We start from the raw sequence: 25,491 nt of genomic DNA on the forward strand, positions 1-25,491 counted from the left end.
TGTGTGCTCAGGTAGGAAAAGGTTGACGCATGCGTTAGTTTGTATTTGAGACCTTTGCAATTTGGGAAGTGAAGATTGAGAAATGTGCGGGATGATTTTTTAGCATTCCTGGGTGGTAGGTCTATCAGGTCTGACATGTAGGTTGGTGCGTCTCCATGAATAATTTTATGAACTAGGGTGCATACTTTGAACATGATACGTTCTGTAAGTGGAAGCCAGTGCATTTTTTTTCGCAGGGGTTTGGCACTTTCGTATTTTGCCTTGCCGAATATAAGTCTGGCTGCAGTGTTCTGAGCTGTTTGAAGTTTGATTATTTGCTCTTTGCAGCCAGCGTAGAGTGCATTGCAATAATCTAGGTGGCTGAGTACCATTGATTGTACCAGGTTGCGGAAGACGGTTCTTGTTTTTAATACCTGCCAAGTCTCCTCAAGGGGAAGAGAATGGGACTTGATATACTGCCTGTCTGTGGTTTTTGCAACTACATTCAAAACGGTTTACATAGTATATACAGGTTCTTATTTGTACCTGGGACAATGGGAGGGGTTAAGTGACTTGCCAAGAGTCACAAAGAGCTGCAGTGGGAATTGAACCCAGCGCCCTAATTCTTCACAGGGAGAAAATCTATACTACGTGACTTCTGTAACAAGAATACTATGTATCAAAGTATACGAAAACTAAAACTACACCCAAAATAAGAAATACTGTGTGTGTAGAGGAATGGTCTAGATTTTGGCAGCTAAAGGTTTCATACTAAAATGCAGGGTTGTGCACCAGGACAGTAAACACTTAGCATAAGGGTGAAATTGTTCTGTGCACAAAAGAAAAAAAAAGTGTTGGAATGAACAGGTTGATAAACTGACAGCAAAAGCTAGGAAGATGCTTCTGTGCATTAGAAAAGGAAATGGATCAGCCAGAATAAGGTTAGGCTACTGCCTCTGTACGAGACTGGCGATACATGCGGGTAACTATACAATTCTGGAGACGATCCAGTTTACATTGTTTTTTGTAAAGGTACGAAGTTGACGGTGGCTACTAATGTCTGTCGGGGACAAAAATCCAGAGTTCTTTTTTTCCAGCCAGTACTTACCATTACCTTTATTTCTGCCTTCCAAAAGTGTTCTATCTACCCAACTGTTTCACACTCCAGTCTCCCAACTTGTTTCCCCTCCAATTGGTGCACCAGCCAGCCTTGAACCTGTGACTCTCTGAGGCAGCCACCTTCCATACTAAAAACCTAATTACCTCGCTCCCCGAGGTTGGCTCTGTACGAGTACCAGCACCTCTTTTCCTAGATGGAAAGCACTGCAAAAATGTAAACATACTCTGCCAAGAGATGGGATAAGATAAGACCTTTAATCGATTATAAAAAGGCTCTGGAATCAGAGGACGAGGGTGAAAAGTGGTAGAGGAATAGTTTAAGGTAGTGTTTAGGTTTTAAGTCTAGTGGATGCATGCAATAGCCTCTCAACTGAGGTAGTGCAGACAAGGACAATAATGCAAATTCGAGAAAGTATTGGACAAGCACCATGAGGTCACCAGGGAAGGGTGGGGTGTAGAGACTTGGTTGTTGGTTTGAAGAGGCAGCGAGACTATTACAATAGATTAAAAGCAGTGAAGACAAAATAAAAACAGTACAAATAGTGCCTACCTCACTGTCAACTTAGCAAACGGAGCATTTGTTAAATGATCGACGTATCATCTTCAGCTATCATGTGATTATTATACCGTGTTCAATACATACTTCCTAAATAAAAATGGTTTGATATTACAGCAAAATACTAAAGTATCTCAGCCTTACAACAAACGTAAATAAGATTTTAGTCCTATCCTATCTAGGACTGCTCATGATTTTGAATCTGTACTCCCAAGTATCCTGAGGAACATCTAAATAAGAGTTGCAGAAGTCTAGATGAAAGAACATCTACTTTTGTAGTCATTAGCATACTCAGATAAACACCTCTTATGGACATTAGTCTGGGCCCAGCTTCGGAATTGCTATTCATGCGATGCCTACGCTTTTGTCTTTCATTAGCACAATAGCACAAGTTCTGCTAGTTCCAGTAGGAACATATTGGACAGGTTCTAGTGTCACTGAGCACAGTACCCCCAACCACAACCTGATGTTGCAAGGAAACCAGGTCCTATTCCATGCCCATACAGACTATGCCACATGAACAGATACTGTGGCTGCTCTTGGGGTTTACGCATCCAAAGTACTTCTCATAGGCACAGACTTGCCACCATTGCTTCACGTCTCATATTCCGCCAGAACCGATATACTCATATCACCCCTCTCCTCAGGTCACTTCACTGGCTTACAATCAGATACCGCATTCAATTCAAGCTTCTCCTTCTTACCTACAAATGCACTCAGTCTGCTGCCCCTCACTACCTTTCTACCCTCATCTCCCCTTACGTTCCCGCCCGTAACCTCCGTTCACAGGATAAATCCCTCCTCTCAGTACCCTTCTCCACCACCGCCAACTCCAGGCTCCACTCATTCTGCCTCGCCTCACCCTATGCTTGGAAAAACCTTCCTGAACCCTTACGCCAAGCCCCCTCCCTGCCCGTCTTCAAGTCTTTGCTTAAAGCCCACCTCTTCAATGCTGCGTTCGGCACCTAACCCTTACCGTTCAGTGAATCCAGACTGCCTCTATCGGACCGACCGTTCACTTGTCTATTAGATTGTAAGCTCTTTGAGCAGGGACTGTCTCTCTTTGTTAAATTGTACAGCGCTGCGTAACCCTAGTAGCACTCTAGAAATGTTTAGTAGTAGTAGGCTCAGATTTTTCAGTGAAAGTCAGACATCAGGTCTACTTTGGCTGAGCGTAGAAACTGAAATGAGACTGAAACTTGGCAGTGTTCATTGCCAAGGTTTGACAGTCCATGGGCAGAACCAGGTTGGACCACCACCTATGAACAAAAGGCTACTAGTTTTACTAAAGCCACTTCGTTCTTGAAACAGGATTAAATATTCTAGATGCAGGCACATTTAAAGCTGTTTAATGTTTTAGTGTCAAAGGGCTTCAGGTAGTTTCTATGGAGCATATAGCCTTTAACAGACCAGCAATACTTTGTAGGCAACAACACTTGCTGACCCCCTATATAGATGTTAACCAGGGCTTTTTTTGAGGGGGTACTCGGGGCTACTGAGTACCGGCACCTTTTCCAGTGTCTTCTAAAGTTGACCCATGGACCACAAGTTTTAATGAAAGAGCTCAGTCTCAAGATACCAATTCTGCCTTATCATAGATTGTGACTGGTTGCAGGGGGCATGGCTATTGTGGAGTAAGTCCCTCAGTGATCACCCCACCCCTGAAGGGTGGCCTGGCATTTGAGTAGCGGCACCTTTTTTGCTAGAAAAATTGCACTGATGTTAACAAAATCAGTAAAGCAAGCCAAAAATATTTCCTATACGTAGAATGCTACCAATAGGGAATAGGATTTGATATACCGCCTCTGTGGTTTTTGTAACTACACTCAGAGTGGCTTAACATAGTATATACAGGAGTTTGTACCAAATCAGTACAGCAAGTGTACCAGAAGTATTTCCTATATGTAGAATGCTACCAATAGGGAACAGGAGAAGGAATGAGACTTGACATACTGCCTTTCTGTGGGTTTTGCAACTACACTCAAAGCAGTTTACATAATACATACAGGTACTTATTTGTACCTGGGACAATGGAGGGTTAAGTGACTTGCCCAGAGTCACAAGGAGCTGCAGTGGGAACTGAACTCAGTTCGCCAGGATCAAAGTCCACTGCACTAAGCTACTCCTCCACTCCTACTCCAATAGAAACTGGAGCCAAGGCTGATTCTGGTGGTATTTCAGATGCCTTAAGTCAGGGCTGCAGGGCAGCATGTCTTGATGTAATAGTATTGCTCTACAAACCCACTCCAGCTTTTCCTTCAAGAAACCCATAAGTTAGCCTCCATTCATGGCAGAATGTCAAGTATTTCAAAAACCCCAAATACTAACCACACCCTTCAATAATCAGTTTGTATTAACAGAGTATTGTAGCTTTTAGCAAAGAAATCACTTAACCAGAGTCCTATATTTCCCACACAAGATACTGTAGCTACAGTATAAGTTTGTTTTGTTACTAATAAATGCAGTTTATGAATATTGGTAGATAATGTTTTTCTTACAGACCCACCCTGGCTACTGCAACACCAGCTTCCAGGCCCAAGTTGATTGGGGTATGGTACACTAGATCATATAGTTGAAGGCATACTTCTTTAAGGATCAATTCACTCTTGTTAAAAATAAGATCTACAATACATAGAATACATTTTCCAAGTTAAGCAACCAGCCAGACATAGCTAAACAGGCTAAACCTAATAGAACCTGGCTAAGAAGTACTGAAGGCATAAAGTATACAATCACTCACAGTAAAAGCAAATTTAAAGCCAATCCTAGCTCACCTATACAATCATTTTTCCCCTTGGACAAACAAAGTATATACCTGTAGCATACCTTTTGCTCACATCCAAATGAGACTCAGCCACACATAGTCTTACGCCTCCAACCTACTCCCACCCCCACTTCTCAATTTCCACTATTAGGAACACCTTCCTGCTTGTTCCCAGCATCCCTTTTGAATCTTCTGAGGACCAATCAGGAACCTCATAGGGTGGGGCCATGCATCAGATGTCTGATATCTATCATTATGAGAGCTATTTTGTAGCTCAATAAACAGCAACCTAGCCTAGTGCAATAGCCAGCATAATATCAGGACCACAGAACACTTCAGTTAAAACTAACTCAAGAAAGTGTCCCTCCCCCCTCCTCCATGGACATCTAATTAAACTGTGAAATATAGTGCCATAGAATAAGTCCAAGGCTAGTAATTAAAAAAAAAAAAAATAAAAAACATGGTTTGGACAAGTTCCTTGAAAACAGGTATATTAACCATTAATTATCCACATAGCCATAGCTGTCTCAAACTCCTGTTTCTAAAAAAGTGTAAAATGCAACAAGCTTTAATATTTGGAATCTGATAGGCACTTCCAAGTGATCCAGACCTGCAGCTACTGGAAAAAGGCTCTTTCACTTAAATATAATTGAAATTTCCCATTTTTTTCTTTATTGTTTATATGCTGAGATATCCAAATGTTCTATATGGCTCAGAGAAATAAATTTTATTTTTATTTGTAGCATTTGTATCCCACATTTCCCCACCAATTTGCAGGCTCAATGTGGAGTGGAGGAGTGGCCTAGTGGTTAGGGTGGTGGACTTTGGTCCTGAGGAACTGAGTTCAATTCCCAGCACAGGCAGCTCCTTGTGACTCTGGGCAAGTCACTTAACCCTCCATTGCCTGCCACATTGAGCCTGCCATGAGTGGGAAAGCACGGGGTACAAATGTAACAAAAAAAAATTACATTTGCCTTATTGGCGGTTGCCATTTCCGGTTGACAGAATTACAAATGGTATTGTGTTTGGTGCAAATATGCATGGAATATAATATACATGGAACAGATCATGGTGTATATATATATATATACTAACAAACAAAATACACATATCCCTCACTTACTTTAAAGTATATTGATATATCTAAAATCGTTTATTGTAGTCATACCCTGAATGTTAACTAACTTGGCTGAATCTATCAACTTTGATACAGCAAACAGTGGATAAACAGTTTTTCAGTTGTTTTCTAAATTTCACATAATTCTGTCCTGTAAAGTGGAACCTGCTACGCCAAAAGTGACAAATCGCTCTTTGCTAAGTATACAACTTTTTGTACTCTCCTTACTGACCTAGCTTGGCACCTCTTATGTCCTCAGAGTACAGTATTTTATTACCCAGAAGCACCTTGAATCCTCCTGCTGCAAAATACCCTGGCATGAGTGGGCTGAGGAGCAAATCCCAGCATAGGGATGGAATAAAACAAGGCCACAGGGGCCATGGCCCCACCAATATTTAGCTCAACATGGCATTAGCAACTGGAGCTCTAGGGTGGGCTGGAGATTGAAAGGAACATAAGCTTAGACTCCACCTGTTGATCTGCCTTCTTTTTTGATGCTCCATTTAACTGGAATTCTCTTACACTTGATCTCTGTGCTGAATCCTCATTAAAAAAAACAAACCCAAAAACAACTTCAAATCAAAACTAAAGACTTGGTTATTCACAAATGCTTTCTCCTTGAGCTGAATCTTTGCTATCTTCAGCTACTCTCCTTCTTTGGTTCCCCCTGTACTCCCCTCCCTGTTTGATTTGATTTTATCATAACATAGTAACATAGTAGATGACGGCAGAAAAAGACCTGCACGGTCCATCCAGTCTGCCCAACAAGACAAACATATGTGTAAACCTTACCTTGATTTGTACCTGCCTTATTCAGGGCACAGACCGTACAAGTCTGCCCAGCAGTACTTCCCGCCTCCCAACCACCAGTCCCGCCTCCCATCACCATCTTTTATTTCCCCGTGTGATCTACTTCCTTGTTTTTCTGTTGTTTTTTGTAGTTCTTTTCCTTTTCTAAAATTTGTTATATTGTATTGTAAACTGCTGTATACTGCTAGTCGGTCTTAGAGGTAAAGCAAATCCTAATAAACTATAAGGGTAATGGACCTGATATATCATCTCTCTGTGGTACAACCAAAGCAGTTTATATATTCTATGCAGGTACTTCCTTATCCCTAGTGGGCTCCTAGGCAGTAGGTGCACTGGAGGAGTTGGGGTATCTTTGCAGATGTCTTTGGTTGGCGGTGCTTGGGGATCCCTCACAGCTCAGGTATTTGATATATGAGTTGCAGTCTGGCTACACTCAGGATGAACAATGATCTCCTGTCTCCCTGGCTAATATTTTTTTATGGACTTTTTCCAAGAACTTGTCCAAATCACTTTTGAATTCTATACAATGTTAGTCACTTCGACCACATCCTCTGGCAACAGATTCCACAGCTTAATTATGCAATGTGCGAAAAGTACACATTTATATTTTAGTACTTTTATAGTTTTGATGACTATGTTTTTGTTAGCTGTGGTGCAGAGTAGTTGAAATTGTTTTGCATTGAGCTTTCTGTGTTGTGATTGAGTTTTAATTTGTAGATGTACAAATTGTTTTTATTTGTATTTATTTGCTGTACTTGTAGTCTTGTATCCAGATAAACTATAAAAATGCAATTTAATGTCACAGTTGTTGATAATGCAGTTTAATGTTTTGTATACTGTGCTTTACCTTGAGCATTTAGTAAATATTATTTTTAATGTTACTGACTGAGGTGCCCTTTTACTAAGCTGCGCTAAGAAATGGGCTTAGTGCAATCTCATTTAGGATGTTCCTGCATGCAAAGCCCAATTTTATTGTGCCATCAAACAGGGCTTTTTCAATTTCTTGAATATACTAGCCCTTTAGCCCATTAAAATGTGCTAGTATGGGGTTTTGGCAAGGCCCCCCTCCCCTCGCCGCTGCCCCTCCCCCCAAGGTCGCCGCTACCGGTCCCCCCCCACCCAGAGTCACCGCCACCCCTGCACCCGGCCCAGGCCCTCTCTTCGGTATTGAACTTACATCGGCGAAACGCAGGCAGCACGCAGATCAGCTGAGCTCCCGTCAGCCTTCCTTCCCTGCCTGTGTCTCGCCCTCGTGTGACGCGAGGGCGGGACACAGGCAGGGAAGAAAGGGCGGCGGGAGCTCAGCTGATCTGCCTGCTGCCTGCGTTTCGCCGATGTAAGTTCAATACCGAAGAGAGGGCCCGGGCTGGGTGCAGGGGTGGCGGCGACTCCGGGGGGGGGGGGGGGAGCGGTAGCGACATCGGTGGCTTTGTGCAGTTTCCCTCTCTGTCCCACCCCCGTCATGTATTGACATGGGGGCGGGACAGAGAGGGAAGTCTCTACTGTGCATTTGTGAGTGAGTACGGTCACTCGCCATTTATGTGTTTGATTGCATTAGCGGACGGCCATTGAAAAAAAAATTGCCACAAGAGCACTTGCTGCCTCTTATTTAGGAGATGCTAACCAGTTAGCACAGTGGTGATTGTCAGCACACTAGAGGTTCCTTTTATAAAGATGTGCTAAAAAAAATGGCTTGCGGTAGTGTAGGTGCGTGTTTTGGGCGTGTGCCAATCCATTTTTTTAGCATGCCTGTAAAAAAGGCCTCTTTTTTTTTTTTTCCTGAAAATGGACATGTGGCAAAATCAAAATTGGCGCGCATCCATTTTGGGTCTGAGACCTTACCACCAGCCATTTACCTGCATCTGGGTGGTAATGACCTATGCGTCAGTTATGCGCGCCAGAAAATAAAAAATATTTTTCAGACACGTGCCAAAATTTAAATTATTGCAAGGGCCGGTAACCGGGCGGTAACTCCAATTTGGCATGCGTTTGGCGCACGTAGGTGCCTACGCGGCTTAGTAAAAGGGCACCTAGCTGATTAGCACATCCATACCCATTCTCCTCCTCAGACACACCCTCTCCAACAACATTATAAAATTAATTACCATGTGCTTAGTTTTACCTTCTGCATGCGCTAACACGAAACACTTTGGTGCATCATGCGTTAGGACATTTTTGCTGAGTTAGCACCTAATGCAGCTTACTGAAAGGGCCCCTGAGATTTGTAGATTGTAGAATAAAGTTGTCACCCTGAAAATAGAGATAAGCTGAAGGCTGTCCCAGTAAGTAGGAACAAAGCAAGTTCCTTCAATAATCAGAATTAAGTACTGGCAAAAAAAAAGACATGTATCTCAAATAAAATAAATAATTTGTCATAATACAAATATAATCACGTTTAAAAACATCTGTTTCCTAGAATGGCTAATGCTTGTTTCCAGTTGTAGTTAGTCAAATAATGTTGAACCCAAGCTGTAAATGCATTAAAATTTAGATATTTCTGATCTAATTGCATAAAAGATTATTTATTTTTGAGAGGTTATCGTTTGCTATGTTGCTTATAAAAATTCTTTAGGCAAACATTCCCCAATCTAGCACATCTATTTAAATAAAATTTAATAGGGTTTTACAGCAAGTATAGCTGTTTTGAAAGGCAGTCTTTGATTAAGGGATCGTCTGTAATGTTACGTTGTTTTGGTTCACAAACGAGTCTCTCTTTTTGTGTGAGGTAACTTGATTGGCCGTTTTCGTGTCCTTTTCCCGCCCAGCGCCCGATCTCGGCCAATGAAAAGAAGCTTTAGAAAGGAGCCTTCTGTGGAGCCTCTCAGGTGTTAAAGACGGCGGGCCAATTTTTCTAGGCCTCAGCCCGGTTTTCACCAGGATGCCTTGTCCCTCGGACTCATCGGAAACCAGCAGCTGTTTTGCGAGGCTAAAGCCTCCCAATCTCGACAGCTTCCGCGCGCACCCTACGCCTCGTATGTATTTTTTTGTTCGGTTTTCTCCTTTTCCGAGGCCCGGTGGTTGAGCTCGCCGGTGAGTTTGTAGACGGTCCCTAAGCATATGGGACGCGGCTCCTTTAAATGTATAGTGGGCTTCGCCTCTGCCTGCTGCGCGTATTTTATAGCAGCCGAAAAACCGTATAAAACGGGAGCTTCGATTTCTAGTCGTCATCTTTCCCGCGGGGGCTGAGGAGAAAATCAGGCCGGTCCGGTTGGCCGCGCTGGATCCTGGGATTGTGGTAGCAGCATTTTTTTTTTTTAATTAAGAGCCAAACGCTTTTTTTTTTCCTGGCACGTTAGGCGATCAGTAGACGCCCCTCCACACGTACCCCGGTATCTGGAGCGGGGGAGGGGAAGAACATTGCTCGGGCTTTTTTCTCTGCGTTGTACCGGCGGCGCCGCGGAGACAGAGGGGTCCTTCGGGGGATGAGGTCCTATTTAGCCTGGGCCAGGTTCAGCGCTGTTTTTTCGGGAGGGAAACTTCAGGGGGCTTTGTCCCGAGACAAAGAGACGCCGCGGAGCTGCAGGAGCCCCCTCGTTTTGCGCTTTTCGGGGCGGTGAAGGGTTGCAGCAGGTAAGGGGCCCGCGGGAGGGGGGGGTCGTCCGCCCGCCTTGCGCGTTATTTGCGCTCTTTCCTCCCCTCCCCCCTCTCAGCCTCGGCGGCGGGGAAGAGGAGGAGGAGGATGACGGTGCCTTCGTCTATAGCGTGGCGGCAGCGGTGGCGGCATCGTTGTCTTTTCTCGTCCTTCCTTGCCCGCCCGTTTTCCTACGTTCATTCGGCGTTTTCTCCCCCTCCCCCCATTTTAAGTGGGAGTCCCCCTCCCCCTCCCTCAATTGCACGGGGTGGAGGGACCCTGTCTCTGCGCTCGTCCGACAGCGCAGGGAATTGTGCGCTGCCCCAGGGGAAGCGATGGTCTCTCTCTCTCTTTTTTTAAATTCTTGGAGATGTAAAAGGGTGGATTAGGATTTTGCCCTGAGTTAACATCTACGCGCACTTCCCTTGCCTCGTTCGGCCTCCACCTCTGCGGTGGTGGTGGAAGTGGCAGCAGAGCTCTGCGACACTTGAGTTGGCAGGACGCTGCAAGGGAAGGCCACCGATTCCTGTACTAGAACCAAGAAAACTTTGATGCGCTTAAACTCAGTTGTGCTTTCCTTCCCTTTAACTCTTCCCCCGTTCAGAAACTCCACTTGATTAACTGGCTTTGTATCCGTTTGGAGTAGGCACGCTGCTTTATTGTGGTCCCCTGCGTTTTGGAGATGTCATGCTCTGCAAGATTATAGTGGTTTTAAGAGAAGTATAAACTACTTAGCTGGCATTCTAGCTTTACCCCCTTCAGTGTGCTGATGAGTTTGGGGATTTTTCATCATTCATTTGGTTTTAGAAGTCTTTCAGATTCTCAAAATACCTTTGCACTTCTGCATAAACTCTGCTTTGGTCCTTAACATTCTTTTTTGTGTGTGACAATTGAAGATTGATGTTAATTTTGATTTTAAAGTACTTGGAAATAAATCACATTTTGGTGACAGATTTGTCTGCATTGCTTACCGTGCTGAAGTTTCCTCCAGGTTCAATGCCAGTCTGATGCACTTTATTCTCCTTGTTGTTATAAAGGTGAACTATTTTAAGATATATGTATTTGTTTTATCCTTTCTAACTTTTTGGTTGCTTTTTTGGGAGGGTGTGGAATTCAGACTTTTGAGTGCTTTTTCTACTTTTCATTGTTTAATTGGATTAGTTGACAAACTTACCATAATTAGTAGTTAGGTAAAAAAATACTCATGTATTTTACCTCTAGTCCCATATCTTGTTTGTATATGCATTTAAGCAAAAACATTTTCATTTGGAAATTTGAGTAATTTCATGGTTGACTTGTATTTCTAGGACCATGAAAGCAATTGAGAAGTTGTAATATGTCATGTAGCGGTGTAGGTTTAAATTAATAATACTTATCAACCTTTTTTTTTTATTTTTAAGGTTCTTAAAAAGTGTCCACTTCAAAAATATAACGTGATTTTTGGGCAGAATTTGATGTTTTAAATATGTTTGTAAATTTTGTTGTGCTCTTTGCATGATTCTTGTTTATTGTAATCCACCTAGAACATCTGTTGATAGTGGCAGGCAAAACGTAGCTGTGGAGTGTATAGATTGCTGTAACTGGGGCTGATGTGGTAAACTTGCATTAGAACTGTGCATGGTTTCTGAATGAAAAATTTTAGCTCCTCCATGCAATAAGTAAATAGTATGAAAATTATTGCTATATTAAAAAAAAGTACCTTGTCAGAAAAAGTGTATACTGCTGTGGAAATATGCAGCCACTTCTTACATTGAAGAGTAAACTTGTGACTCTGGGCAGGTCACAAACCCTCCATTGCCCCAGGTACAAGTAAGTACCTGTATATAATATGTAAGCCACATTGAACCTGCTATGAGTGGGAAAGCGCGGGGTACAAATGTAAAAAAAAAAATTGGCTTCTCTTCCTTTCTGTGCATGACCTGTGATTGGCTCACACATTGACAAAAAAAATCCTCACCCCTTCCCCACCCCAAATGTCTTTAAGCTGGGAGGAAGGAACAATGCCCACTCCTGCCTTGGAATCTGACCCACATGGGAACAGCCCGCCAAATAAGGACACTTTCTTATAAAAAAAATAATAAGATCATAAGTATTGCCAGACTGGGATAGACTGAAGGTCCATCAAGCCCAATATCCTGTTTCCAACAGTAGCCAATCCAGGTCACAAGTACCTGGCAAGATTACAGAACAGTACAATATATTTTATGCTGCTTATCCTAGAAACAAGCAGTTGATTTTCGCAAGTCCATGTTAATAGCTTATGGAGTTTTCTTTTAGGAAGATATCCAAATTTTATACCCCGCTAAGCTTACTGCTTTTACCACATTCTCTGGCAACAAATTCAACAGTTTACACGTTCAGTGAAGAAATATTTTCACTGATTAATTTTAAATTTACTCCTTTGTATCTTCATTACGTCCCCCTAGTCCTAGTATTTTTTGGAAAGAGTAAACAAATGATTCACCTCTAACCGTTCCACTCTCCTCTATCCTATTCTCGGCCATACTACTACTATTTAGCATTTCTATAGCGCTACAAAGCGTACGCTGTGCTGCACAAACATAGAAGAAAGACAGTCCCTGCTGAAAGAGCTTACAACCTAGTAGACAAAAAATAAAGTAAACAAATCTGCTGAAAGAGCTTACAACCTAGTAGACAAAAAATAAAGTAAACAAATCAATTAATGTGTACAGGAAAGAGGAGAGGCGAGTGGATACAAGTGGTTACGAGTCAAAAGCAATATTAAAGAGGTGGGCTTTCAATCTAGATTTAAAGATGATCAAGGATGGGGCAAGACATAGGGGCTCAGGAAGTCTATTCCAGGCGTAGGGCGCAGCAAGACAGAAGGAGCGAAGTCTGGAGTAGGCAGTAGCGGAGAAGGGAATAGATAAGAAGGATTTATCCAGGGAATGGAGTGCACGGGAAGGGGTGTAGGGAAGGACGAGTGTGGAGAGATACTGGGGAGCAGCAGAGTGAGTACATTTATAGGTTAGTAGAAGTTTGAACAGGATGCGAAAACGGATAGGGAGCCAGTGAAGCGACTTGAGGAGAGGGGTAGTATGAGTAAAGCGACCCTGGCAGAAGACGAGACGGGCAGCAGAGTTTTGAACCGACTGGAGAGGTGACTAAGTGGGAGGCCAGCAAGAAGCAGATTGCAGTAGTCCAAATGAGAGGTGACAAGGGTGTGGATGAGGGTTTTGGTAGAGTGCTCAGAAAGAAAGGGGCAGATTTTACGGATGTTGTAAAGAAAGAAACGACGGGTCTTGGCGATCTGCTGGATATGAGCAGAGAAGGAGAGAGAAGAGTCAAAGATGACCCCAAGGTTTCGAGCTGAGGAGACAGGGAGAATGAGAGAGCCATCAACAGAAATAGAAAACGGGGGGGGAGCGGGGGTGGTGGGTTTGGGGGGGGGGGGAAATGAGAAGCTCGGTTTTGGTCATATTTAATTTCAGGTGGCGTTGAAACATCAAGACAGCAATGTCAGACAAGCACACTGACACTTTGGTTTGGATACAAGGTGAGATACCAAGATGAAGAGCCCTAGCCGCTTTAGCCTTTCCTCATAGGGAAGTTCCCAATTACTTCATCATTTTTGTCATCCTTTTCTGTACCTTTTTCCGATTCCTCTTATCTTTTTTTTTTTTTTTTTTGTTATAGATGTGATCAGAATTGCACACAGTATTCAAGGTGCAGTTGCACCATGGAGCAACACAAAGACATTATAACGTCCTCATTTTTGTTTTTTATTCCTAATATCTATATTCTATTTGCTTTCTCGCTGCCGCTGTACATTGAGCAGAGGGTTTCAACGTATTGTCAACGATGTTACATAGATCCTTTTCCTGATCGGTGACTTATAGGAAGCAGAGAGTAGGATTGCGTGGCCAGTATTCTCAGTGGAGGAGGGTAGTTAGTGGGGTCCCGCAGGGGTCTGTGCTGGGTCCGTTGCTTTTTAATGTATTTATAAATGACCTAGAGATGGGAATAACTAGTGAGGTAATTAAATTCGCCGATGACACAAAATTATTCAGGGTCGTCAAGTCGCAGGAGGAATGTGAACGATTACAGGAGGACCTTGCGAGACTGGGAGAATGGGCGTGCAAGTGGCAGATGAAGTTCAATGTTGACAAGTGCAAAGTGATGCATGTGGGTAAGAGGAACCCGAATTATAGCTACGTCTTGCAAGGTTCCGCGTTAGGAGTTACGGATCAAGAAAGGGATCTGGGTTTCGTCGTCGATGATACGCTGAAACCTTCTGCTCAGTGTGCTGCTGCGGCTAGGAAAGCGAATAGAATGTTGGGTGTTATTAGGAAGGGTATGGAGTCCAGGTGTGCGGATGTTATAATGCCGTTGTATCGCTCCATGGTGCGACCGCACCTGGAGTATTGTGTTCAGTACTGGTCTCCGTATCTCAAAAAAGATATAGTAGAATTGGAAAAGGTACAGCGAAGGGCGACGAAAATGATAGTGGGGATGGGACGACTTTCCTATGAAGAGAGGCTGAGAAGGCTAGGGCTTTTCAGCTTGGAGAAGAGACGGCTGAGGGGAGATATGATAGAAGTGTATAAAATAATGAGTGGAATGGATCGGGTGGATGTGAAGCGACTGTTCACGCTATCCAAAAATACTAGGACTAGAGGGCATGAGTTGAAGCTACAGTGTGGTAAATTTAAAACGAATCGGAGAAAATTTTTCTTCACCCAACGTGTAATTAGACTCTGGAATTCGTTGCCGGAGAACGTGGTACGGGCGGTTAGCTTGACGGAGTTTAAAAAGGGGTTAGATAGATTCCTAAAGGACAAGTCCATAGAGCGCTATTAAATGGACTTGGAAAAATTCCGCATTTTTAGGTATAACTTGTCTGGAATGTTTTTACGTTTGGGGAGCGTGCCAGGTGCCCTTGACCTGGATTGGCCACTGTCGGTGACAGGATGCTGGGCTAGATGGACCTTTGGTCTTTCCCAGTATGGCACTACTTATGTACTTATGTAACCTTGCATCACGTAGCTATAGTTTGGGTTCCTCTTTCCCCACACGGATCACTTTGCACTTGATGACATTGAACGTCATCTGCCATTTGGGTGCCCAGTCTCGTAATTTTTCACAATCCTCTTTTGATTTAGCAACTTTAACTATGTGTTGTCAGCAAAAGTAATTACCTTACTAGTTAGTCCCATATCTAGTCTGCGTGGAGTTTGACAAATAAAACAAAGATGGCCTTATTTGGTAGACTAGCACGATATGGTGTATCCTAGGATTTACCGTGCAGGGTCAGGTGCTGTCATTTTATCAGATGGTGATGCGGGGACAGGAGTTAACAGATGTTGCTCCTGCCTCCTAACTTAAAAGGTACAAGAGGCTGGGGGGGGGGGGGGGGGGGGGGGGGGGGGGGGGAGAGAAGGTTGTCTGGTGGTCTAGTGGAACCTTGGATTTTTGGAAGGTTCAAAACTCTGCTGCCCGTCTCATCTTCCGCCAGGGTCGCTTTACTCATACTACCCCTCTCCTCAAGACCCTTCACTGGCTCCCTATCCGTTTTTCGCATCTGTTCAAACTTCTTCTACTAACCTATAATGTATTCACTCTGCTGCTCCCCAGTATCTCTCCACACTCGTCCTTCCCTACACCCCTTCCCGTGCACTCCGCTCCATGGATAAATCCTTCTTATCTGTTCCCTTCTCCACTACTGCCAACTCCAGACTTCGCGCCTTCTATCTCGCTGCACCCTACGCCTGGAATAAACTTCCTGAGCCCCTACGTCTTGCCCCATCCTTGGCCACCTTTAAATCTAGACTGAAAACCCACCTCTTTAACATTGCTTTTGACTCGTAACCACTTGTAACCACTCGCCTCCACCTACCCTCCTCTCTTCCTTCCCGTTCACATTAATTGATTTGATTGCTTACTTTATTTATTTTTGTCTATTAGATTGTAAGCTCTTTGAGCAGGGACTGTCTTTCTTCTATGTTTGTACAGCGCTGCGTATGCCTTGTAGCGCTATAGAAATGCTAAATAGTAGTAGTAGTAGTAGTAGAAGTGCCTCACTTCATCTCTGATAACCTAGGTCAGATTGCTGGTACTTTATGCCTGCTATGACTCTGTGTTAAAGCCCCAACATTGTGCTCAGACTTCACTGTTCAGTGCACTTCTCTGCATCTGAGCTGAATAATGAAGTAAGCGTATTGCTTTGATTTCAAGTATTTTGGGTGCTCCAGGCTTTGCAAAGGGTTAGCTTGTACATAAAACCCCTTTCTGTTTTGGGCACCCACACAATTGTGCAATAAAGCTGCAGTAATAGTGAATAAAGCCCGAGCGCATTTTCTTGCATTGGCCCCGGTGTGGTATGAAAGTGACTTTTTAGCTAATATGAAGGTAAGTCTTAGGAGTTTTCATGTCCTAAGTTCAGTTTTAATCTGTGAATAATTGTGTAGCCATTAGTAAATGACTCCCTGAGTGATATGCTAATGGAGTGAGATAAGTTGTCCCCTAATTAGAGGGTCCACAACCCAGCCTGGTTTCCAAGATTTCCACAATAAATGTGTAAGATCTCATACATATTCATTGTGGGACATTTAATTCTTAATGCATAAAAATAAGCAATGATCTATTTTCTGAACCATACATACCTACTCCTTTACCACCGTTAATTGATTTTAAACTGATCCTAAGGGTTATATTTGACAAGAATTCGACGTGAAGTTCATAACGAAATGCAGTTACTCAGTCGTTTTTTTTTTTTCTCTTCATAGGATCTGATTGCTTTGCTTCATTCTGCCCTTCCATCATGTCTGTGTCTTGATAATCTTGCTTGTGTTGTCTCTTCTAGACTACTCATACATTCTCTTTAACAAATCAAATTCAAAGTACTCTGTGACTTTCAAAGGTCACCTACCAACAACCGCAGACTACATTTGGTTCAATATAGGAGCTATAGAAGAGTGTAGACATGTAAAAGTCAGTCCTACATTTTAAACATACTGACTTTAGTAAAAATGGAGTATCTGAAGAAAGAGCTAGTAGGATGGGAGGATAAGAGAAGCTGAAAGGAGCTATCAAAATGGCAATGGAACTTATATAAGGAAACTCAAAAGCAAGAGGAAAAGGAAACCTATATGGTTCACCAAATAAGTATTTTAAAGGAATAAAGTTAACAGGTGGTATGTGTGATGTACAGAAAAAACATAGAAGATGGACAAGAATACTCCATAAAACTCGAAGTGAATAGAAACACAGCTGGCAAAAGTGCAGGTGGAAGAAAAAATGGCTAGAGACATGGAAGTGGCTTCTGTGCTATTGTAACTTTATTTCTGTTTTTCTCTTTTTTTTTTCCCCCCCCCCCCCCCCCCCCCCCCCCCCCCCCCCCCGGTCTCCTTTTAAACTTACCTGTTTTTTTTTAAGGATGGCGAATACTATGTTCTCATCTTTGACAGTATCTTTTTGGAATTTTCTTATTAGGACTGAGACAAATGTTGTTTTACTTGTAAATTGTAATTTTTAGATACTGCATTGGACCCTTTATTTTGGGGATATAGTAGTCTAAAAATCCTATTGTCATTGTTAAGGCTAGAAATGGAATTGAGACTGAAAGTGGCTGAGAACTGATGTGAAGAGTGATGAGGAAAAGGTGAATATAACTAACTAGTAAAAGAGGCCCGTTTCTGAGCAAAGGAAACGGGCGCTAGCAAAGTTTTCGTCGGCAACACCCCCCGCCAACCCCTTCGTTGTTGTGGCATTGCTCCGCCCTCAACGTCATGACGTTAGACGCGAGGGCGGGGCCCGTAGCGATTTTCCCCCGCCTCCCTCCCTGCCAATCCCTTCGTCGTTCTGCCATTCCTCCGCCCTCGAGGGCGGGGCCCGGAGTGATTTTGGTGGCTTCACCACCACGAACCTTCGAACCTTTTTGAAGGAAATCAGGGCTTGGCTTCACTGACATCACTGTCTTCAGAACGTTGAGGGTGAGTTTTATATATATAGATGCGTTCATGGAAGAAAATCCTGGAGAAGGACCTCTGTTGGCTGACAGTGTTTATGAACAACTAGAAAAACTGAAAGTGGATAAAGCTATGGGGCCTGATTAGATACACCCAAGGATATTGAAGGAACTTGGAGGTTCTGGTGGGTCCTCTTAAAGACTTGTGATTTATTCCCCAGCTGCAAAGGAATGAAATACAAACTAATGCATGCGTCAAATTTTAGCTACCAGAGCACACAGTTATGGAATGCGGCTTAAAATCGATCTACGAAAGAACGAACTTCCGCATACTACTGAAGACCCATCTCTTTAATAAAGCATACCACAAAGATCAACCAATGTGAATATGCACAACTCGCCTTTCTATGTTTAGAATTGTTCCACTATATCTGGTTGTATATTATAACTTTGTTTTAATTATCATCATGCTGACCAAGACTTTGCCATACTAAATGTCTATTTACTAATATTCTTCCACTACTCATGATATATTGTAAGCCACTTTGAGCCTGCAAAGAGGTGGGATAAGGTGGGATACAAATGCAACAAATAAAATTTAGAATGAAAACATTGCAGGCACATAACCACACCATCCACCCCAGACCCAGTAATTAGGCACTACAAAGGACCCGAGTAAAATGTCGCTCCCAAAACATTTCAAGTTGGATACTAGAGGGCAATCGATTTTCTAGAGCGTGGGGACTAAAAAAAAAGAGGCTGAATATCTTGTACTCCAAGGATCGGTATTGGGGTTGATTTTCTATTAAGCTGTGTTTGCTGACCAAGTGGAGAGGAGGAGTGGTCTAGTGGTTAGGGTGGTGGACTTTGGTCCTAGGGAACTGAGGAACTGAGTTCGATTCCCACTTCAGGCACAGGCAGCTCCTTGTGACTCTGGGCGAGTCACTTAACCCTCCATTGCCCCATGTAAGCCGCATTGAGCCTGCCAAGAGTGGGAAAGCGCAGGGTACAAATGTAACAAAAATAAAAAATATATATATATTGAATGGTTTAGAAGGGAAAGTTAGCCTTGTTAGACTATATACAAAGATTTGCAACAGAGTGGACACCCAGGAGGTAGTAGATTACATGAGAAGTGATCTGAAAAGATTAGAAGAATGGTCTAATGTTTGATAGTTAAAATGTAATGCGAACAAGTGTAGAAACCCAAGAGTTGTATTTGCTAGGGGTTGACAGGCTGATAATCACAGATTGGGAGATGGATGTTTGGGTAATTAGTGTCGGATGAGAGAGGGATGTTTGGGTAATTAGTGTCTGAGAAAAAGTGTATCTTCCAAAAATACTAGGACTAGGTGGCATGCCATGAAGCTGTAATGTAGTAAATTTAAAACCGGAGAAAATATATTTTTTCACTCAACATTTATTTATTTATTTGTTTCATTTGTACCCCGCAATTTCCCACCCATAGCAGGTTCAATGCGGCTTACATAGTAGTAGGATTACAATATGTAGTACAGAGAAAGCAGGTTAAGCTTAGCAGAGTAATGGGGATGTGTAGATAAGTAATATTATAAGAGAGAGGGACATGTAATTAAACTCTGGAATTCGTTGCCAGAGAGTGTAGTAAAAGCAGTTGGCTTAGTGGGGTTTAAAAAAGGTTTGGATAGCTTCCTAAAAAAGTCCATAATCCATTATTAAGATGGACTTGAGGAAAATCGACTCCTTATTTCTAGGATAAGCAACATAAAATGTATTGTACTTTTTTGGGATCTTGCCATGTACTTGTAACCTGGATTGACCTCTATTGGAAACAGGATACTGGGCTTGATGGACCTTCGGTCTGTCCCAGTATGGCAACACTCATGTTCTTATGTAAGATTGCTAGGCTGCACAGAGAAAGGAAGCTTTAATGCCTTTGTACAAGTCATTGGTGAGGCCCCATTTGGAGTATTGTGTTCTATCTCACCAAGGACATCAAAAGATGAGGTGGTTCAGAGGAAGGTGACAAAAAGTGATTATTGAGCTTGTTTCAAAAATCATTTGAAAAGAGACTTGAAGACTTCAATATGTATACCCTAGAAAAGAGGGATGGAGGGGGGGCATGATAGCTCTTTAAATAATTAAAGATATCAATATACAAACGAATCTCTTTCAGAAGCAGGAAAGCGGCAGACCTGGAGGTCATGGTTGAGGTTGCAGGGTGGGAGGCTTAGGAGCAATGTCCTGAAATATTTTTTCACTGAAAGGGTGGTGGATGCCTGGAATGCCCTCTTGCAGGAGATTGTGAAGGCAAAAAAACCCCCTGATAATTCAAGAATGCATGAGATAAAACAGAGGATCACTATTAACGCAAAAGTTTAAAATGATTCTCATAGCTTTGACCAGCAGCTCTAGTAGTTTGGAAGTAGGACCAGTGTCTGTCAGACTTTCACGGTGTGTGTCCCAAAATTGGCAGGGGAGAGAGAGAAAGATAGAAGTATACCAGTGTGGGAACCAGTGCTAGATTCAACTCTGGCCACCTTGTTGGACAGACTGGATGGACCATGCAGGTCTTATCTGCTGATACCTACTATGTTAAAACATGCCCTCCTCAATCTGCCTCTTCCTTCCCTGCTTGGTCTTGACTTCTGCCTTTTTCTATGCAGGTCCTCATCTCTGGAATTCACTTACCCTGGAAATTAGACTAGAACCATCCTACCCTAAGCTAAAAAAGGTATTTGAACAGTTTTTTTGGAACCAATGCTCATGACTACCCATAATATCCTTCTGAGCATTACATGTCCATTTTACTATTAGATGCTTGATCTTGTATTTTATAGTGGCACATAAAATTGTATCAAGGGTAGTTATATCAAAAGCTGAAAATAAATGTAATGACGAACAAGAAAGTAGAACTACCAATCAACCATGGTTACTTTTCACCAGGAGCGGTGAGAAGAGACCAAATTGTGACAGCTTAAAACATGGGTATAAGTTTTCTCCTGTTAATTGGGGGGGTGGGGGGGTCGGCAGGGGGTACATTGAAACCGTGACAAAGGGGGGTACAGCATGGACAAGATTGATTTTTGTAGGGGGGTAGGACTAGCAAGATTGCTGTGGAAGACACAGGGGGGCAAAGAAATAAGTAGGTCCAAGACATAAGCCAGGGAGCCACAGGCTTGATGTGTTAGTGTAGACTTTTTGAATTGGGACTGGTAAGAAATAAATAGGCAACCAGTGTTCTTTAGTAGGGATGCAACATGGCAGATTACTTTGGGAGATTTTGGTGACTTAAAAAACTTGGGGTAGAAGAGAATTTGTGTTTATTGATCTGATTTTAATTGCATTCACAAGGCAAAAATGTACCTGGCAAGATACCAAAAAAGTACAATACATTTTATGTTGCTCATCCTAGAAATAAGGAGTCGATTTTCCTCAAGTCCATCTTATTTAGCTTATTTTAGGGAGTATAATTTTGGCTTAGTTTAACCTTTAGTTTTTTGGGGGCTGTAGATTGATTAGAGGATCTTACATTTTTGCCTCAATTTAGTCTTCTCTCACTCACCCTAGACACATCTCAGTTTAGTCAGTTTATCCTAGTTAAGAGAAAAATTGGTCCACATAGGGTATTTCAACAGCAAATGGTTCACCATGAACAACAAATTTTGAAGTTCAGTGAGACAAACTATAAAACATGCCAAATGTTTGTATATAAGACCTGTTATTAGTAACTTTTCAATATTAGGATGAAGACAGCACCTATCTTGAACTGCTGTCTAGTCTTCTGCATCGAATGTCAAATGCGGGATTATCTCCCATTTGATGAGATCATATGTGGTGCACTCAATGCAAAGAGCTTCTTGCTCTCGGAGAACAAGTCCAGTCTCTGGAGGCTAGAATAGTGGACTTGGAGAGCTGAAGCAGATGAGGTATATAGAGGAAACATACAGGGACACAGAACATAAGAGTTGCTTTACTGGCTGAACCCAAAGGTCCATCTAGCCCAGTAACCTGTTTTTCAACAGTGGCCAGTCTAGGTCACAAAAATTGGTAAGAGTCCTTGCTACTTACCCTCAGGGATAAGCAATGACTTCCCCTAGGTCTACCCAGTTCAGCAGTCAAGGACGCGTGGCTGCCCTTGACGTCGCAGTGACGTGCACACTAACGTGCTACTCACTCATGCGCCGCTCTTCCCAGAAGCAGAAGCCGCCAAAATTCAAAACAAACAGCGAATACAGTGCAGAATACAGTAACCTGGTGAGCAGCGTTTCAACTGTAAAATGTGAAACACACTATTGGCGCGACCTAAGTACTCTGGACACCAGTGCTGACCAGGGAGAGAGGGAGGGGGTCCACAGACAAGGGAGGAGGGGAGGAGGAGGAGGGTTGGTTCCTGGAACTCGAAGGGGAGGGGTAGCTGGAACACGGAGGAGAGGGAGGGAGGCAGGTAGGGGGGTGTGGAACTCGGAGGGAGGCGGGGAGGGGGCTTGGAACTCAGAAGGAGGTAGGGAGGGGGCCCTGGAACCTTGCTAGCGCCCGTTTTCCTTTCTGTTGGAAGCGGGCCTCTTTTACTAGTATATATATATTCTCTTATCTGTTTTGATGTGCTGCTATGTTCAGGTTCAATTTAGTTGATATACTGTCTATAATGGAGGGGAGGGGCTCAACTCTGTAGTGTGAGGGACTTTGCACAAACTGTTTAGAACGGACACTGAAACAAAGAATTCAAGGTGATGTCCAAGAGTTACTAGAAATAACCAGTGTTAGAGGAATATAGTGAAGGTGGCTGGGGGATGAGAAGACTTACTAGAAATACTGGGTGCCCTGAGTTATATATTCAATGGCTAAGAAATAATTCCTTAAATGGAATCCTATAGGCTACTGGAAGCCAGAGTTTGGAGTACAGAAGCAGAGACACATGATCAGATTTTCTTTGGTTTAAAGAGAGCTTAAAAGGCATATTCTAGATGATTTGAAATCTACAAACTTGCATAGCAGGAAGACCTGACTAGAGAGCAGTACAATAATCCAGTTTAGGAATTGCTAGAGTCAAAAGAAGTCACAGTGAGGAGTGCTCAAGCATATGGGGTACAGAACAAATCTGCTGTAATCCAAAAAAAGGTTGAGGTAACATGAGAAGTGAGAGCCTTAAAGGTCAGGTCATCTTCCAGTTTCATGCCTAAGATTTACACAGAATTCCTAAATTGAATAGCGCCCTTAATAACCAGAGGAGGGTCAGTATTGAGGAGGGTGGATTCTGTACTGCAGGAAAATAGCTACAGACTTGGATACATTGAACCTTAACTGGGTCACCTATGTGGTTCAGTTTATTAGAAATTACAGGCATGTCATATGGTGAATTAAGGGGGAAAGGAGTTTTATGTTGTTGGCATAAATATATAAAGAAAAGATCAGTGATTGAATCAGCTGAGTAAGAGAAACCAAGAAAATGTTATGAGGCCCAAGATTGAACCTTGAGGAACGCCTTTGGAAGAGGGATGTAGAGTGGAGTAAATATTAGAGTGGTAAACCACAAAAAAACAGCCTGTGACATAGGATCCAAACCTGAGACTTGAAGATCAGTTAAGATGTTGAAGAATGGAATGATTGACAAGATCAAATGCAGCTGAAAGGTCCAAAGAAATTATTAGAACTCTGTTGCCATTCAAAATCGATCTAACTTAGTTTGTGAGACCTAGGAGTTTACATTCTGTGGAGTGATGGGAACCAAAGCCTGTCGAGAATAATCCAGTCAATTGAGTAGTGACCAAGTTTTTTATTTTTAAACAAATGGAAGATTTAAGACAGGCTGATAATTGTCGTAAGTAAGGTCAAACTTAGATCTTTGGGCAAAGGATGGACAATAGCTTGCTCCCAAATGTCAGGGAAGATTCCTGTAGTTATTATTATTTATTGCATTTGTATCCCACCTTTTTCCCACCTATTTGCAGGCTCAAAGTGGCTTACATAGTTTTGTTAACACAATTGTTCTTGGATGTCAGTTAAAATTGTTAAACTTCAGGACACTGTATTGTGAAGGAAAGATGACATTGGAGTAGAAGGCAATTAGGCAGCCGGGGGGGGGGGGGGGGGTCAGTACAAGAAAATGGGGATGGGAAGTTTGCCATAGGAGGTGACTGAGGAGGTCTTTTATTTTTCTTCTCTGTTGGCATAGACTCAATCTGTTCAGAGGAACCATCCATGAGAGCCTTTGGAGAAAGGAGAGCTCCCTCCTGTGGGATAATCCGAGAGATCTGAGGCTGTTTCTCAAGGAGGAGTCTAGATCTCTTTGAGGAACCATCTACAGTGCTGTTGGGGGTCAGTCTTTGTCTATTATGAAGGGCCTTCAGGTCCCTCTAAAGCCTTCCCCATGCATCCTGATATTGAGGATTTGATTACAGCAGAATTCATCTCCCCGGACACACGGCTTAAGGTGGGAAGGGTCATGGTGCACCTTTTATCCCCTTGTGCCTGAGGAAAAGGAGAAGCTGCACCTGCCTAACATGGATTGCTTGGTTACAGTGGTGACTAAGAAGACTACCCTGCCTGTGGGGGGGGGCATTACCTTGAAGGATCTGCAGGACAGGAATTTTAAAAATTATTTCCTTTGAAACAGGCGTTTAAGTTGGCCACTCTGGGTCTTTATTTGCAGCTCCTTTTGTTGTGAGGGCATGCCTGAAATGGCATCAGAAGTCCATGCCACAGGAAAGCTCCCATGCTTGTTAGTCTTACTTGACAGATGCTGTTTGCGACATGCTGTGCACCATGGCCAAGGGCATGACTTTTGTCAGTCACTGCATGTAGACAGCTCTGGTTAAGGAATTGGACAACTGGCACGGCTTCTAAGTCTCACCAGGTGAAGTTGCACTTAGGAGGAAGTGGCTGTTTGGGGAAGACCTCAACAATTAACAATTTGGTTAAGGAGCTGGGCGAAGCTAAGCCTCCACAATTTACCAGAGGACAAGCCGAAGTCCTCTACTCGTTCTTTGACTTACTCATACTGGATTTTGAGACAGAAGGGGATACAGGGCTGGCTGTCGGCAATCTGGCCAAAGCGTTCTTCCTTTCATGCAGACAGGAAACCCGCTTAGCATTCAGTGTAGGAGGCTGGGTGGAGAAGAATCTTCTCGGCCTATCAGCGACTTGTGTTGCGGGCTTTCTGTATGTGGAAGCCAGTTTCTTCAGCAGGAACTCGCTAGACCTGAGGGAGTGGGAGTTATCTAGCAATGCATGTCATAGTAACATAGTAGATGACGACAGATAAGACCTGTATGGTCCATCCAGTCTGCTCAACAAGATACCTCATTACATATGATATATATTTTTTTTGCCATTTTTAGGGCATAGACCATAGAAATCTGCCCGGCACTGACTTAAAAATTCTGAAGTTGCTCCACACCAGCCCATTCAAATCTATTTCATCTTGATCAGGGCACAGACTGTAGAAGTCTACCCAGCACAGGCTTTCCTACCTAATCTCTTCTAAACTGCTTTGGATCCATTCCTTTTAAGCAAGGTTCCTTTGTTTGTCCAGTGCATTTTTGAATTCTGTTACCATTTCCATCTCTACCACCTCCCGCGGGAGGGCATTCAATGGGGTGTCCCGCATCTGGATCTGATGGTAACAAAGGCAAACACCAAAGTGCCCTAGTTTTTCAGTTGTCTGAGA

At 43.0% G+C, this 25,491-nt stretch overlaps 1 protein-coding gene across 5 annotated transcripts in view; it reads left to right on the forward strand.

The window, feature by feature from the left end:
- The first annotated feature begins 9,437 nt into the window (after window positions 1-9,437).
- UBE2I (ubiquitin conjugating enzyme E2 I) overlaps window positions 9,438-25,491 on the forward strand; it is a 52,138-nt gene continuing 36,084 nt past the window's right edge. The window contains exons 1-2 of one of the 5 annotated variants that reach the window (XM_030211000.1): window positions 9,564-9,580; window positions 20,489-20,556. The gene's annotated coding sequence lies outside the window, so the exon portion shown is untranslated. Of the gene's footprint in view, window positions 9,581-9,758; window positions 9,916-20,488; window positions 20,557-25,491 lie in introns of those variants that run through there. The other 4 variants (XM_030210999.1, XM_030211001.1, XM_030210998.1 and 1 more) reach the window with 4 other exon arrangements.

The sequence above is a fragment of the Microcaecilia unicolor genome, chromosome 8, assembly GCF_901765095.1.
Source record: "Microcaecilia unicolor chromosome 8, aMicUni1.1, whole genome shotgun sequence".
Lineage (NCBI taxonomy): Eukaryota > Metazoa > Chordata > Amphibia > Gymnophiona > Siphonopidae > Microcaecilia > Microcaecilia unicolor.